This window comes from Triticum dicoccoides, chromosome 7B (genome assembly GCF_002162155.2).
Source record: "Triticum dicoccoides isolate Atlit2015 ecotype Zavitan chromosome 7B, WEW_v2.0, whole genome shotgun sequence".
Classification (NCBI taxonomy): Eukaryota; Viridiplantae; Streptophyta; class Magnoliopsida; order Poales; family Poaceae; genus Triticum; species Triticum dicoccoides.
In genome coordinates, this window is record NC_041393.1 from 149,817,111 (window position 1) to 149,823,815 (window position 6,705).

The following is a 6,705-nucleotide window of genomic DNA, read 5'->3' on the forward strand; positions in this document are numbered from 1 at the left end:
TCTTAGCACAAAAAAAAATGAATAACCCAATAGAGGACATGGGATGTGTATGCCTTCACTGACTTACTACCTAGCATAGCATGCAGTGGTCAGTTCTCTGCATGCAATGGTATTAATTAGTGAATAAATATCAAGTTCTCTCATTTTTTCCTTAGACTTGGTCGCAGTACACAACCTAAGATGCATAAATGCACAGGTACGGAGGGAGTAGTGCCATTGCAAGTCACGTAGTATGAACCAACAATCAGTGACCTCTAAGCCAAGCCACCAAAACTCTCTTTAAATTTTACATTATTTGTCATAGCAGGATACGTTTGCAAAGAAACATAAGGGTGGCCACTTGAATCGACCCCAGAATATTATGATTAACACTAGCAGCTTAAGAATACTACAAAATGGATGTGGCGAAGAAAACTATGGGTGTATATTATCTGGTAAGTTGTCCGTCATCTGTATTTTCTATGCACCTACCGACGGTGACCCACATAAAAATAAAGCACGGAGAAATGTTGCTCGTCTGCGTGTATATACTCTCTTTTATACGAGGGGTTACGAAGACATTTGGCAATTCACACCTGGACAGGTAACATACAAGGTATCCACAGCCTATGCCACTTTGACCATTGCCCCAGAAATCATACCAGCAATCAAATGGCTATGAAAAACCTATTGCCAACTTAAGCACACGATTTTCTTTTGGTTATTGCTCAATGACAGGATTAACACCAGGGCCCTTTGCAGAGAAAAGGTTTCTTTTTGCAGGATTACACTTGTGTCATGTGCAACCTGCAAGCCCTGGAGACAAGGGATCACCTTTTCTTTCATTGTCAATTTGCACAATTATGCTGGAGCTACATTTGCACCAACTGGTAGCCAGCACATACAGGCATTCAGGAGGAAATTAGCAACCTAAAGCAACTGCTGAGTGTACCATATGCGAGAGATCATCATCCTAACCTGCTGGGCAATCTGGACAACTAGGAATGATCACATATTCCAACACATTCAGCCAAGCATATACAGATGCAGAAAGAAGCTAAAAGAAGAACTCAAATAGATCATCTACAGAGTCAAGAGGAAGGAATACAGTGGATTTGAGGCTTGGATCAAATCCTTTAGATAACTTGCTATGCTGTTGTTGTATTTGTTGTTTACTGTCTCTTCTTTCTTTCCTTAGTTTTGTTTGTATCTTTGATGTATAGTTTTTTTTTCTTCAGACCTTATTCTTTGTACTATATTTTTTAAAAAATCAATAAAAATACGCAGCAGAGCCCTGCTGTTTCCCTCAAAAAAGAAATCCAGCAGGAAATTCAACTCAAAAGACATGAGCGCCTGTACACATGTTTTATATGCTTATTAGTTGATCAGCTGTCCTTTCATGCATGGAGGCCCATAATGTCAAAAAGCATTACCGGAATAATCGGCAGCAGCTAGGTGCATATAACTACTTGAATAAATACTGACTGCTCATTCTTTTTGCCTATGTTGAACAAAATTGAGAACAGACTGCTTAGCTGCTCAACTATGTTATCTAATGGAGATAAGCTTACCTTGCTCAAGTTTTTCTTTACAAGCATGCCAACCTTTTTCATGTGTATTCTCATGATCCCAAAGACTATACTTAAACAAATCAACTCCTACCTGATGAATTGCTTCTGGAGGAAATATGGATCACATGACAGAGGCTTGGTATTGATTTCTTGGGAGAAAGTGTGTCTGCCTAAATCCCATGGTGGTCTGGGTGTGCTAGATCTTCAGGTTCATAATCAAGCCATGCTCATGAAATTTCTGAAGAAGTTCTTCAATAGAGAAGACATACCATGGGTGAATATTATTTGGGAAGCATATTATCAGGACAGTCTACCTGGAGATAGATTGATTGGTTCATTCTGGTGGAAATCAATATTGAAACTGTTACCTACATTAAAAGAGCATACAAAGTGCAAAGCTGGAAGAGGAGACACCATTATGCTCTGGTCAGATAAGTGGATGAACATACCTCTGAGCACTCTGTTCCCTGAGCTTCACTCTTTTGCTATCAATACAGACATCACTCTATCACAGGCTCAGCAGCATGAAGACTTAAGTATTATTTTCCATAGACCTCTGTCACTCCAGGCTTTCAACCAGTTCAATGAACTTCAAGACATAATTTCAACCAGGGAGTCCACATCAGGCAGAGACTCTTGGATCATGGCTGGCACCACTCAGAAATTCTCCTCTATGAGCATGTACAAGGCTATTTCTGGCCCAAGTAAAGCACATGAGATCTTTTAGTTGGTCTGGAAAAAGCATGTAGGCTCAGGCACAAGAATTACTTTTGGTTATTGCTACATGACAGACAGAGCACAAGGAATATGATTAAACGCAGAAACATGCACTTAGAGGATTATAATTGTGCCCTCTGTGTTGAGCCTACTGAGGAAACAAGCATCCATCTTTTCTGGGACTGTCAATTTGTTGGTTTCTGCTGGAACAGAATTGCACCTGATAAGCATAGAGGTACATCCACCTATGATGAAATCATTTTCACACTCAGTGAAATTCCAAAGGAAATTGCGATGGAAGTGGTGATTATGGGCTATTGGAGCACCTGGATGGCCAGGAATGACAAAATCTTCAGAAAGGCTCCGATGAATTATGGATCATGGAAGCATTATCTCAAAGAAGGACCGGAAACTACTAGACTTCGAGCAAAGCAAAAGAAAGCCGATTTGATTACCAGTTGGATAGAACAGAATCTCTAAATACTTCCATGTTTCCAAAAAATGGTGTTGGTTGATTCTTTGTAATCTGGCTGCTTATAGCCTTTTGTAATTGTACCTTATTTGATTTATTAATATAGAAAATACCGTAGAACGATTGTTCTACGGTCTCGGCTCCAAAAAAAAAAGAATTTTGTGACGAGCTTGGCACTGACCTTTGTTATTTAGAGCTTGTGCAAGTTTCCACATTGCATCTATGACAACTGATCACTTCATGCCATTCAACGGGCTCTACATTTTTGTTAGTTTTCCCCCTTTGGTCGATCAAACTTTCTGACATTTTTATTCATCAGATACTTCAGAGCACGCTCAAGTGTAAACTTCTTTGGGTCTTGAGTCTGCCATCAGTCATTTCAAGGCATTGTTAGACTTGCAATGAGAAAGTCCAAAATGATAACTGTATAACTGTAACTGCATATGATTTTATTATAAAAAATGTAACAGTTGACATTTCATATTGTTTCTGGTCTTAAAAAGTATAATGATAAGAATACAAGAACAACAACTACTACTACTAAGCATACTGCGCCCAACTAATATAGTTTTCTGTCCCCAACAATTTAATCGGGTTAGTCTCAAGAGTACCCTTGGGGGCTTTGAGGATTATTTGTCAATGTTATTGTTTACTGAGCATTTCATGCAGCTAGTCAACTCTTAGCAAAAAAGAATTATCTTTAACTTTATCCCACATAAGTTTCACAAGGACTTAAGTTCCATAAGGTATGCTTGTACTAATAGCATGCAGAGACTGAACTGTACTTGTACTCCCTCTGTTCCTAAATATTTGTCTTTCTAGAGATTTCAACAAGTGACTACATACGGAGCAAAATGAGCGAATCTACACTCTAAAATATGTCTACATATATCTATATGTTGTGTCCATTTAAAATGCCTAGAAAGACAAGTATTTTGGAACGGAGGGAGTACTACACAGTGTCCACACCGTAGCCAAATCCTGGTGATGTACTAGATACACGTACCAGTATCAATCAGCTAGCCATGCAATCAATTGGATACCCAGCTATCCGGTCGGCCGACTGGTACAGTAGCACTGGCAGCCTCAAAGATCGGCAATGCAACAGGCACCGGCAGACACAAATCTGACGTCCCGCGTGTGCTAGCCCGGCGGACAACACAATTGGGGGTCGACGACGATGGATGCTCCCCCCTGACCATGTGCACAACTGTGACGATTCCACAAGTCGCAGCTCCCGGCGTCACAGCACCGTGCTCACTCGTCGTGGTAAACTAGTAATATCACACAAGATTGACCTGCTTTAATACCATGTTGTTAGACTTGTTGATTTTGGGTGTTACTGTATTTTGGAGGGGATTGAGACATGAACAAAGACATTTGGGGAAATTTCTAGATGGTCTGATTCCCTCTCTGTTGCTACTCATCTTTTGTGCGCATCTTACATTTTTAGTTCCTATAGAACTACATCTAATCACATCAGTACACACACAAACAGAAATGCATGTTTGGGATTGTCTAAACCACGATGGATTCGCGTGCCATCCACATGACTGGATCGAGTTGCAGCTGGCACCAAGCATGCAAGAGGACAGAACCGGTGAGCAACATGGACAGGCCAAGCATTTCCTCGTGTATCTGGGGTATTGTGTGTCGCCGTATTCCTCGATGCCTCCCAAACATAGACATGAACTGTGCTCTACTACCACACCTTGGCTGCCCAAATCTCACATCCATTAGCAAGACAATCTACATGAACTTGCATAAACTATTTAGCATGGTCTGCATGGATATGTATCTCTTCAATGCCAAAGTCCAGGAAAGGTCAATTTCTCTCGGTTGTTGAACCACCAGCTCTCCTTCGTCGACAATAAATAAGGAAATCGTCGCATCTCTCCTCTATCGACTTTAAATAAGGGAATAGCCTTTAACTGTATCTAGTCCGATCCAACAACCAAGAAAAGGATGCAGCAATGTGAAAAGATACCGGCGGCTGATTCACGTACTATCATGTCACCATTTGGCATCAACTGTGGCGAGCAGTCAGCAAAGCGGTTCTTCTACACCCAGCTAGATGCACCCCCGCTACATCTCAGCAAGAAAACATAGCAATACAATATTTTAAAATCTGAAACTTTATGAGAATATTTATAAACAAATTCCTCTATAGTTTACGGGCAACTAGCTACGATCGCACTGAGGCCATCGAACACCCTTGTTTCTCTAACATGTGGGTCCCAATGCGTTTAATGCTCTAAACCGATAGTACGTAGTAAGAGAGAGAGAGAGAGCAAAGGGACAAATTAACACTGCATGATTCCCATCCGAACACCTCATTGTTTTGTGGCATGTGAGGTGCTCGGATGGGAATCATGCAATGTTAATTTGTCTCTTTGCTCTCTCTCTTGCTGTGAGGTGTTCGGATGGGAATCATGCAGTGTTAATTTGTCCCTTTGCTCTCTCTCTCTTGCTACATACAATCGGTTTAGAGCATCTCCAATGGTGACCCCCAAATTTGCTCCCACATCTGTCCGTGGACACTAACGCGAAAGTTGTCCATCGAACACTACCCGTATACAATTGAAACAAGATTTGAACCAACTGGAAAAAATTCGGAGACCGACTGGATTTCATATAAACTGGACGAAATTCATTACATTTTAGACATATTTTAACTAAAATCCGACTCTAAACCTAATTTAAATGATCGTCGGCGTTCGTCTAGGCGTGAGCACCGTGAAATGAAGCTCCAGCTCCGCCTTCGCAGTCTTTAGCTCCTCCTCGGTAGTCTCCAGCTCTACCTCCGCAGCCTGAGCGGCTAATCAAACGACAATGTTGAGCCCACAAAGCTGGCGAGGGAGGCACTCTCAGCCGGCACGCCATTTCAATGTTGAAGCGCGTGAGAGGTCGCGTTGCTCTGAGCCGACATAAATGTGGCACTGGTGCTCTGGGGCGGCGCTGACCTTCTCGGGCGGGAAAGTGCACGGGGGCCAGAGGGGTTTTTGGTGGGCCAGGATAGTCAGGACCGGACGTGGCAGTGGCCTGGACGCCCGCAAAGCAGGAAAAGGCACGTCCGGGCTGACCTGTGGACCAGTACAGGCTCGCGTTGGATTGCAAAATACGTCCAAACGATGATTGCAGGCAGTTTGAGGGTTGGTGTTGGAGATACCCTTATCATTTGTTTTTACGAAATACTGCTTGTTTAGGCCCCTAAGAGCTTCAGAAAATACATCCCTCTAAATATTTTATAAATATTTTACAATTGATTTTTTGAGAAAATATTTTAGAATGCTAGTTTACTACTCTCTCCTTTACTACTCAATTAATGCACTTGTTTTTCTCACAATATTATGTTTATCAATGCATTTGATTGCAATGCATGCATGTGTGACCAATAAATAACCAAGAACTTTTACATGCATTATTGAGTTTTTCCTTAATCCTCGCATGCAGAGATTTAATGCACCTTGATATATGAGCGCATGATGAGGAGCCATATAAGGCTGGTCACAATGGGGAGGAACTTAGGAGTAACATCACACACTCCAATACAACTTTGCTTATGTGGCACATATTTAATGAAGAGAGAGGTGCTTGTGGTAACTAGCTAAGTTACCGGAACATCACACACTCCAAGAAACAATGAGTCTATAACCTAATAAATACATCTTTGCATGACACTACATAGATGTTCCTACCCACTATGGAGGTAGTAACATAGTCTAGGGAAGTGTGTAAGTTATTAGCTTATGTTCTTGCCCATTGTGACCAGCCTAAATAGGACTTATAAATGGAAACATGAAAATTTTAAGATAAGTCTTATAAACTAGAAAGGAAGTATAGCAAATCCCTTCCAAGCTTACACCGGACTAATGACCCGTTTGCTCTTCTGACATTGGCGTGTTGTCAACTGTACCTGATGTCAATTGTCAGAGTCTGACTAGGAGCCATTTGAACCAGTGACGC